Source organism: Pinus tabuliformis, chromosome X, assembly GCF_031772625.1.
Source record: "Pinus tabuliformis cultivar Carrire ecotype Pingquan chromosome X, CPIR1, whole genome shotgun sequence".
Lineage (NCBI taxonomy): Eukaryota > Viridiplantae > Streptophyta > Pinopsida > Pinales > Pinaceae > Pinus > Pinus tabuliformis.
Window position 1 is genome coordinate 88,121,352 of NC_142308.1, and position 11,239 is coordinate 88,132,590.

An 11,239-nucleotide genomic window follows, 5' to 3' on the forward strand; every position below is an offset into this window, starting at 1 on the left:
CGGGGGCGCGAGTGGGCGCGCGGGTGCACGGGCGGGCGCGGGCACACAAAGTGGGCGTGGGCTGCACGACGGGTGGGCATGGGCTGCACGACGGGTGGGCGTGGCGACACAGGTGTACGATGAGCTGCGGAAGAAATGTGACAGAAGATGCGACGATATGCAAAACACTTATGTGACTAAGTGTTGGAGCATATACATATATATGCGATGTTAAGAAGACTTGAAGCCGACTTGTAAATAAGGCTTTGGGCGCATGTATGGTGGTTTTGGGGTCGGCCAAGGGGCTGCACACCCCTTGTAAACCCACACAAGCAAAGTTAAGAAGCATATATATGTGAGAACTTTGAGAGCTCATTCATCAACTCAACAACTCATCATCTCTACGCATAGGAGAAGGGGTAAAACTACGCAAGGGAGATAGGAGCTGCGCATAGCTCATGCGCACTCTCTAGGTGCAGTTTTGGAGTTATTCTTGTGCCAGTTGAGGTGTGGGCAAGCGTGCCCGGGAGTTGGTATATGTGCAGATTTGTGCAAGACTTGGTGGAGAGGAATTAAGTGGCTAGGGTGAGCACTTCTCTTTGTGCAAGGGTGAACATGTGTTGTAAAAGGCAGGGTTGCCTCTCGGTTGTAATATTTGGCTAAGTGTAGACTTGGTTTGGCAAGGCACACTTGTACATTGTAAAACTGATATTCTTAATATATTTTTGGGTAGACTCACATTACGGGGAGATGCCCCTCCCCTTTATACTTGTTGCAATTGTTGTTGTTCTTGGTATAATTGCATGATGATAATGAATGAGTATGGGCTTCATTAAGTATAAAGGATAATTGCATTTTACTTGGTTGCGAAACATAAGCTAAGTATGTTAATGTGAAAGTAGGCGTAGTCCACGAATGTTAGTATTGGTGAAAAGAAAGTGTTCGGTGGTGCTGCACCTTGCTAAAAGCGGTTGGAAGACTACCGCAGGTGTAGACGCGTGACAGTTGGTAGCAGAGCAAGGTTTGCTCGTGAAGGTTTGAAGTTGATGACAGATATAGAGGCTTGAACAAGATTCAGGTGTTGAAGCATTTGAAGGTAGTTTCAAGACTCGGTTTGAGCAAGGTTTCTCGTGACAGTGGAAGCAGGTTTAGTAGAGGTGAAGCTTAGTGCTTGGACCAAGCTGAACGACAAGGCATGGCAAGTTTGGGAGAAGGTGAAGGGAAGCTCTTTCTTACCTTATGTAGGTTGAAGCGGTTGAAAGAAGAGAATCCCGAGATTCGAGAGAAGCTTGCAGTCTTGGAAAGGAATATTGAAGAAGAGCTTCTTCAATTTGGTTGGACAATGGAGCAAGATGAAGTTGCAGATTGTGCTAACAAGGAAGAGGAAGTCGTGATAGTTGAAGATGTTGTAGACATGACCATGATGGAGGATGGACTTGAGGATGATCAAGTTGGACCAGGATCATGCAATTTTTGGACATGGATGAATGAGGAAGAGCCTCATAATGATGAAGTAAGTATTGATACTTGTGTTTCATTTGGGAATTTGGTGGATGGACCGTATGCAGATAGAGGCAAAGCTAGTTTGCCTATGGTAGGGAGGACCTTACCATGGATGACTATGATGGAACCTTGTATGGAGAAGCAAGGATTGTCGATTGTTGCAGGACTTGTTGGGGCTGCTTGTGACCTTATGGTAGAAGGTCCAAAGGCCCTTGACAAGGGAGGAACATGATGATCGTTGTGGAAGAGTGGGTCATGCTTTAGCCATATGGGGATTTGGCTAAGTGCCCGGCATGACTCATGGACAGAATGGAGGGCACACTCTTGGGTGGACTTCTCATGGCCGAGACCAAGAGATAGTCTTGGTGGTACCTTTGGTGGAGGAGCTATGAGGGAAGGGACTCATGATATGATGATGATGATATGGTTGGGTGACCGAGTTCACTAGACCGAAGATAGCAGCTTGGATGAGGATGACTGATGGTTGTGATGAGTCTACTTGGTTGGACTACATGGGCAACATAGTCATGGACATCAGGTTGGAGGCATGGAGCATGGCAGTCTTATGCAGGGAAATTATGTGGGAGCACTTATAGAGGTGTCATGGACATCCAATGAGGAGTGCCAAGGCAGAGATGTTGTGCAGATGGATTTGCTGGTGTGACATGGAGACTTACTGCTTATGAGTTGATGGAGAGGTTGTGCACTCTTGTACAACAATGCCATGGACTTGGATGGATTTGTGAGGAGATTATGGAAATCATGATGACATGAGATTGTTGTGACTTTTAGGGACTTCATATATGGTGGACTTAGAGGATTTGATCTATTGAGGAGTTGAGGTCAGGAGTCTTTGATGTAGTATGGGATGCATACTTTCAAATTACATGTATGGGCATGGCTTGGAAGAGTGACTTGATGTGGAGGATCGATATGAGACACTTTGGAGTGATGGAGTTACAATGATGATGATGATGCCTTGATTTGGGCATGGGTTGAGCCGAGACTCAACTACTTTTGATACATAGATAGATGAGACAAGTGCATGCTTGTTTCTATGGATGACTTGAGGGATGGCACATTGTAGATATGATGAAGGATTGCTTCATGGACCTAGATGTGGTACATTGAGAGTCGTATTTATGAGATGGTCTCTTCACATGAAGGAGACACACACATGATGATGTTGGGATAGATGTGGCTAACTTCATATAGCACATTGACACCAAACATCATGGACAACATGTTGCAGATGAGGTGGATGGAGTTCCATGGACCTGAGCATGGATTATGTAGATAGATTCTTGATGAGTCGAGAATGTGGCAGGATGTTTTGAGAAACGACTGATGGTGGCATAAGGATGTTCGCTCTCATGGTTTGAGCGTGGCAGTTGGACTCGCCATCTGACTAGTTCAGACATGGGGTCGCGAAGTGTGCAGAAATGTGTTAGCATTATGTTGGAGTATCATGGGAGCAGTTCACATGAGGACACATGATGAAGGCAGGAGGTCAGTAATCATGGATCGAGATGACATCTGATGGAGAGCATACCATTGAGGTGCATACCTTGGTATGGTGAGCTTGGTGGCAGTTGGTCACTAAGTTGAGACATGATGGATATGAGACTCTACATATGTTGCAAGGATGTTTGCTTTGTGTAGAGGAGTCGACATCGTGGATGATGATGATCTTGGTGGATGGCTACCAAGATGGTATGGTGTCGAGGACGACAACGATTTCAGGTGGAGGAGGATGTAAGGTCCTCGATTTCTACCCAAGCGCGGGCGCAGTTGGGCGCCGGGCGAGTGAACCGGCGCGCGGGTGCACGGGCGGTCGACGGGCGCGTGGGCGCATGGGTGGGCGCGGACACACGAAGTGGGCGTGGACTGCACGATGGGCGGGCGAGGGCTGCACGACGATCGGGCGCGGCGACACGGGCGTGCGACGAGCTGCAGAAGAAATGTGACAAAAGATGCAACGATATGCAAAACACTTATGCGACTAAGTGTTGGAGCATATACATATATATGCAATGTTAAGAAGACTTGAAGCCGACTTGTAAATAAGGCTTTGGGCGCATGTATGGTGGTTTTGGGGGTCGGCCAAGGGGCTGCACACCCCTTGTAAACCCACACAAGTAAAGTTAAGAAGCATATATATGTGAGAGCTTTGAGAGCTCATTCATCAACTCAACAACTCATCATCTCTACGCATAGGAGAAGGGGTAAAACTGGGCAAGGGAGATAGGAGCTGCGCATAGCTCATGCGCACTATCTAGGTGCGGTTTTGGAGTTATTCTTGTGCCGGTTGAGGTGTGGGCAAGCGTGCCCAGGAGTTGGTATATGTGCAGATTTGTGCAGGACTGGGTGGAGAGGAATTAAGTGGCTCGGGTGAGCACTTCTCTTTGTGCAAGGGTGCACATGTATTGTAAAAGGCAGGGTTGCCTCTCGGTTGTAATATTTGGCTAATTGTAGACTTGGTTTGGCAAGGCACACTTGTACATTGTAAAACTGATATTCTTAATATATTGTCGGGCAGACTCACATTACGGGGAGTTGCCCCTCCCCTTTATACTTGTTGCAATTGTTGTTGTTCTTCATATAATTGCATGATGATAATGAATGAGTATGGGCTTCATTAAGTATAAAGGATAATTGCATTTTACTTGGTTGTGAAACACAAGCTAAGTATGTTAATGTGAAAATAGGCATAGTCCACGAATGTTAGTATTGGTGAAAAAAAAAGCGTTCGATGGTGCCGCACCTTGCTACAAGTGGTTGGAAGACTACCGCAGGTGTGGGGGCGTGACAGGTACCCTCTTAAAGAAACTTCGTACAACACTGCCATTGTCCTACGCTTCTTTACGAGCTACATGTATCTCTCTACCAAGGCAACTATGATCGATTAATTATTGTGGTTGTATACATACATCATTAAATATAAGTAAGTATATTATCCAACAGTAAGCATTTATGATCATTATTAATCCATATATGTGTGTGGTTGTATATGTCCATCCTTGAATTTAAACTAATAAACTATCTAGCAATAACGATACACATTAATAGACCAATAACACCCTAAATATTGGTTGCCTCTCTACCAATGCGGTACACAAAATAAAGTCAAGTAACCCAAAGTCCTTTTATATTAGACTGAGTTTTTATTTTCCCCTACTCACGAATTTTCCCCTCATAGTCCAATATCTGCCCTTATAAATTGGAGTTCACATATCTCCCATAACATCCCTGCAAGGCTGCGAATTCACAAATAGGTTGCCATTGGAGAGCTTATTCCATAAGCAAAAATTGCTACTTTGATGAAGAGTTTCGCGCGTACTGCTTTAATGGTGTTTATTATGTCTTCGATCACTGATGCCACTGCTGGCCTGAAACTAAGCCCCACCTTTTATGCCAAGTCTTGTCCGATGGCGCTGTCAATAGTGCTAGCTGCGTTGAAGCAGGCGGTTGCCAAAGAGAAACGCATGGGGGCGTCGCTTCTCCACCTTCAATTCCACGACTGCTTCGTTAATGTAAGTGCAACAATTCATATTATTATTATTGATTGAACTAGCTTGACCATGGTAATTCACTCAAATATTTTGATTTAGAGGTAGCTCATGAATACTCTTTCATTTCTTGTTCCAGGGCTGCGATGGGTCCGTCCTGTTGGACAATTCCAGGACCTTCACTAGCGAGAAGTACGCCATTCCCAATAACAATTCGACAAGGGGCTTCGAGGTGATCGAATCCATAAAGAACCAACTCGAAAATGCATGCAGCGGTGTCGTGTCATGCGCAGATATTATAGCCATTGCTGCTCGTGATTCTGTTGTTGAAGTAACTGTGGAGGTTTGCCGTTACACCAAAACCCACAGGTGTTGGTAAACATTATAAACGAGTAACTAGGATCCCTAGGGTGGAAATTACGGATTCTATAGAGGTGCGGTGATTCTTCCAACACCCCCCCTCAAGCGCAACTTGGGGAATCGAACCTGGGTCCAAGCTCTGATACCATGTGGAGGTTTGCCGTTACACCAAAACCTGCAGGTGTTGGTAAACATTATAAACCAGTAACTAGGATCCCCAGGGTGGAAATTACGGATTCTATAGAGGTGCGGTGATTCTTCCAACAATAACCCTGATTAACCTTGCTCCACCATGTTATTATTTCTGTATGAATAGTACCTAAAATCTACAATAATCTGGTCACTTCATTTAATATTTAGTATGTCTGTTAAAAATTTACGTGACAGCTGGGTGGACCTTGGTGGGCTGTGAGGTTGGGTCGGCGAGACTCGACAACAGCGAACTTTAGCGGTGAAAACACTAACATTCCGCCTCCCACTTCCAGTCCGACCAACCTATTTTCATGATTCCAATCACAGGGCCTCTCCAAAAACGAAATGGTCACACTATCTGGTAATCATAATATTGTTTCTATTTTTCATTTATGATAAGGAGTAGGTATATTATTTTTCATTTATGATATTTAGATGAAGATATATCTCTTCAAAAAACAAAGATACAATTAATCATTAAAAAACATGAAGAATTAATGACTGTAGATCAGTGTATATATTGATGGCTGGTTTTGAGTTGATATGAAAATATATTCATTCTACAGGTGGTCATACTATAAGGCATGCGCGGTGCGTAAGTTTTAGAGGTCGTATTTACAACGACACATATTAGACAGTACGTACTCCACTTTGTTGCGTTCGACGTGTCCAAGAACAACCGGGTCTGGAGACAACAACCTGTCGCCCTTGGATTATGTGACTCCCACTGTCTTTGACAACAACTACTACATCAATCTGAAAGGCAAGAAAGGACTTCTCCACTCTGATCAACAACTCTTGAATGCAGGCTCCACTGATTCACAGGTGACCACCTACAGCTCCAACCAGACCACCTTCTTCTCGCACTTTGCTGCCGTCATTGTTAAGATGGGAAACATCAAACTTCTTACGGACACAAGCTAAGAGATCCGAAGGAATTGCAAGAAGCCTAACTAACCAACCAACTGGTGAAGTGTCTGTTTAGTAGGATGAGTTTCAAGTACTTACAAGTAATTTGTAATAGAAGTATTCGATTAGGCATAGGTTTTTTTCAAGATGTTTTCGATTAGGCATAGGTTGCAATTATACAACTTCGTACTTTATTAGTGTTACACAGGAGAGAAGATATAGGGTGTTTCTTTTAATTGGAAGAATTTTAATAATAATTTAATATTAAAATTTATTTTGTTGTTTAAGATGTCTATATTTTATTTTTTGAATTTGTACTTACAAGTAAATACATGAAGATGTACCTATTTTATTTCTTCAAATTTGAATTTGAAAATCGAAATGATGTCTAAATGCTAATTGGATTATTCTTTTTGTGTAAATGATGTCTAAATGCTAATTAGTTTGTTCTTTTTGGTTGGAGACTCCAGACCTGCAATTGATGGATTTGCCTTTTCTGAACGATACATTATTTGGTTTGCAGTGTTGACCGTCTTGATCGGTTTAAAGATCTCGAAAATCTTCCACGTTGAGTTAGTTATCATGAAAAATATTGCGTGCTAAAGTTAACATTTTACATGTACCTAGTTTTATTAACAAAAAAAGAGAGTACATTCTGAAAGCATTCCTTATACAATCTTCTATTGATTTTTCTATGTATTCTTATCTATAATATTCTACTTTACTCCATTATAACTGAGAGAGTGCTGGTTACAGTATTGTCTGCAAAGAGTAAGTTTGCTTCAAAATTGCACAGCACAAAAATGCACAGTTGGAAGTATCCAAAGAGCAATAACAGAAACTCCACATACAGTTCAAAAATGCACAGTTGGATGTATTCAGAGAGCAATAACAAAGACTATTCTAAGAAGTGAAGGACCGAGAGTCTCTAAGTGAAGGACCAGGAGTTGAAGAGCACGCCATGTGTGAAAGTTGTAAAGTAAACCTTCCCTGTTATGAAGTGAATACCGCTCTTTGAGAGAAGGTTTGCTGCTTGGTTTTGCTCTTTCTAGATGTGAGAGTAAGATATGTTCTAAAAGATGATTGCCAATCTCCTAATATGCCTCATCTAGTTGAAAAGGATAGGGGTGGAAAGAATTGTGGTCCCTGACTCTTCGTGAACGGAGATTTGATCACTACTACATGAAGGGGAGTTTTAGACAATATTTGAGATAATTTTTGGTTAAATTGTTTTAACTTGAAACAAAGAAAACTTGTGTATTGTCTTTAATTGGGTGTCTCAAAAATTATTCTATTAAATATTATTGTCTTAAAAAATATTGTCTTAAAGATTATTGTCTTAAAAAATTGTCTCTCAGGAGACAATTTCATTTTTGTCTCTCTCGACAAAATTTCATCTTTGTTTCTCTAGAGACAACACAATATGTCTTTAATACTAAACAAATAAAAATTTTATTTAAAGATCACTTTTGTCTCTCTAGAGACAATATAAAACAATTAGTCTAGAAATATCTCACCATTGAAATAGATCGATATAAAAAACATTTAATTAAAAATAAACTACAAAATCGTTGATTAATTCATGTTAGTACACAATGGAATCGAACCACCAACCTCCTATTTGTAAGGTAGGCGTTCTTCCATTGAGCTAGTACACTTTAAAGAATTACTTGAAGAGTTATGGAAATCCTGAAAACTACATTTATAGCCATTGATTTAAAAAAAAAAAAAAATCTGACACATGATCTATAATCTTTATAAACACTACAATCATGCACACAATATGTTTAACTTACTAAAACTAGGAATTGCCCCAAAAGCTGCAAAGAGAGGAGGATTATATCGCTAGCAAAAAAATTCAAAATCATATATTAGTATACAGTTAAATGTTCATATATACAGGCTATCTTGCTACAGTGGCATATCCCTGCGTTGGGATTTTGTTCCATGTTAAGACTTATTTTTCTTCATATTCTTCTCCACACATGTATGTGTCTATTATTGTGTATATGCACCCATATAAAATTCTATAACAAAATGTCTTGATTTCCAAATGTAAAACAAAAGGAGTGATGATTTGTGAATCCGCAATCTGCGATTGAGTCATTATCAAAGCAAAAGAAATGAAATGGAGTGGATATATTCCCTTGCACATTTGCAATCAGTTTTCCCTACTTAAAAGTTGATAGACCCGGAATATGTTTTTCCTTTGAATTTTAATCTAGATAGATTCATGGCTCCATCATAGTCCCACAATTATCTAGGGCCCTCTATGGCTTGGGAGTTCCACACCAGCCATTGTTCATGACAGTGAAGAGTACTGATGACTGACAACATGTGCTAAAAATTTCATCTATGCTGCTACTAAATGCAAAGATATATCATGATAATGAAAAAACAATAGCAAGTTTCTTATTAAACAAGTGGACGTTGATTATAAAAAGGAGAGGATGACATAATGGAAGACAAACTTCTTTTCAGTAGCCAGTGCCAAGAAACCATGGCACACACTCAAAAAAATAGATAAGCATAACATGTGAAGAGTTGCAAAATATGAACTCTAAAGAAAAAGGCCAAAGAACTGCTTACCACAATTGCTCCACCAGAATCTATCCACCATTACAGAGTACTTGCAAGGATAGCAACAATTAGACAAATTGTGTTGGTGATCACATCAAAGAAATGATCTTGAGCATATGCCTTCACAATCTCATTAGTAAAACTTTGACAATACATTATGAGGAACAACTTCACAAAAGTAACTGAAACCATAATTCCAACCACCCAATGCCATTTGTCACCCTCTAAAGATAAATCATCCTCCTGTGGAAATTTGGAAATAGAGTTGACAAAAGTTAATTCCTTGTATGCAAATTGGAAAAATTGTCTGTCTCTCAAAATACAATACACAAAATTCTGACCATAAGGTACATGATAGAGAAATCAGTAGTATGATATGAAGCATGGAGAAGCAAATCCATGTCTAATATGAGCTCAATATTAGGGTAACTTTGAAGACAAGGAGTAGGATTATAACTACGCAAAAAGCAGGAGTATGTAAAATGATTCATTAAAAACAAAACTATAAGACTTAGCATACAAGTAGGTCTTGAGAAACGTGCATGGGCTTTTGGTGTTTGGGTGTTGCAAGCCCATGCTTCCTTTTAATCTATATTCAAAAGACTAGCATTTGTCAATAAAGGGGTACTTGCAAGAGTTGATGTCAAGATAGGAGGACTTCTAGTAATGGCCATACAACAAAACAAGTCAGAAAGCTTTTAATCTATATTTGAAAAATAGAAAGCAATTCTGCCAGATACCAAAGAATATATAAAACCATAAAGGAAGGCTTTGCAAATTTAGTTTTCCTATGATGGATTATAGAAACTTCAAATGTAAAAAGGAAATGTCCAAATAACTATTCTAATTTGACATTCATAATGCAAAATTCAGAGTATCTTACAACGCACTTGGGCTCACCAAACCTCTTTGGTAGGGAAACAACAGTGTGTTTGACCTACAAAATCAGGAGCATATAAATTCTATTAATGTCTAAAATGGAGCCCCAAAAATTCCTTGTTCAGAAAGACATTTCAACTCGTGAGACTTGCGGAATGATAAAATGTGTGATCTCTGTCCAGTTTGATATCATGGAGTTCATGACCAAATTGCAGCCAAAGAAATCACGGGTTTCATTGTACATGTATGAGGGAGACTAAGACCTCTAGTCCAAGATGCAACATGCAGATTCATCCCTGTTGTTTGGATGAAGTTTGATTTTGTTCATTCTCCTATCTTGTTTTCTGTTTTCCTACAATGCTTTAATGGTTTTGACAGTCGTTCCACAAATTTCACTAACTTTGTGTGTAGGTGGTTCTATAGTTATAGCACTCTCACACTGCAAGCTTGATTCTGAAACAGTTGTTGTTTGACTCTACATTGCCCAAACTTGCACCATCCATCCAGAGAATAAATTATGAACTCAATTATAACACAAATCTAACTCTAATTCTTTGTCAAGGTTCATTCACTAGATTTCCTTGTTTGAGTTGGAATAGGAATTCAATTAGATCCAATTTATAGCTCCATTTTCATCGTTGTCGGCTTTTCATTTTCCTCCATTATTTATTAACAATCCATGGAGAAGTAAACAACTTTGGAAATTACTAATAGTTATGAGATGTTTGAAAAGCATCTCCTCTCCATAGATACAATTTAGCTTTGAAAGTTGTCAATCTGCTCCACTTTCTATTTGTTTTTAGTGGTCTAAATTGTGTTATTATCTCTTATTTTGCTCGTAGCTATAACACCTTTCTGAGACATCGTCATCATGTTATCTTTTACTTACGTGTGACTATCATTACTCCTAGAGAAGTGAATATCTAGTTCAGGAAGGCAACCTAGACACCATGATACATAATGAATGCTACCTGATTTTACAAAATGGATTTGGTATAGATTTAATTTAGATTTTGTGTCAATAGGAACACAAAAGAGTAATCTATTCTAATATAAATACCTTCATGTGGCTGAGATATCATCATTTGAATCTCAAGTGATGAGTGGCCAACCCAAGTAACAACACCAACGACTTTCAGGCAGTATCTACATGGATTGGATTTTTTCAACGCCATCTTGTCAACTAATGATGTCACTAGTAACAATGGCCTTGTTGCTTTTTCCTCATCAGCACAGGCCTGCGAGAGAGGAAACCATTAATAATATAATGTAAATTTTTCCACTTTCAACCAAAAGAAATTCTTGCACAGAAAATGTTACATCTGCAA

The 11,239-nt window shown here is 39.9% G+C and overlaps 1 pseudogene; it reads left to right on the top strand.

The window, feature by feature from the left end:
* The first annotated feature begins 4,829 nt into the window (after positions 1-4,829).
* LOC149138518 (peroxidase 4-like) lies at positions 4,830-6,500 on the top strand (annotated as a pseudogene).
* Positions 6,501-11,239: the final 4,739 nt, after the last annotated feature.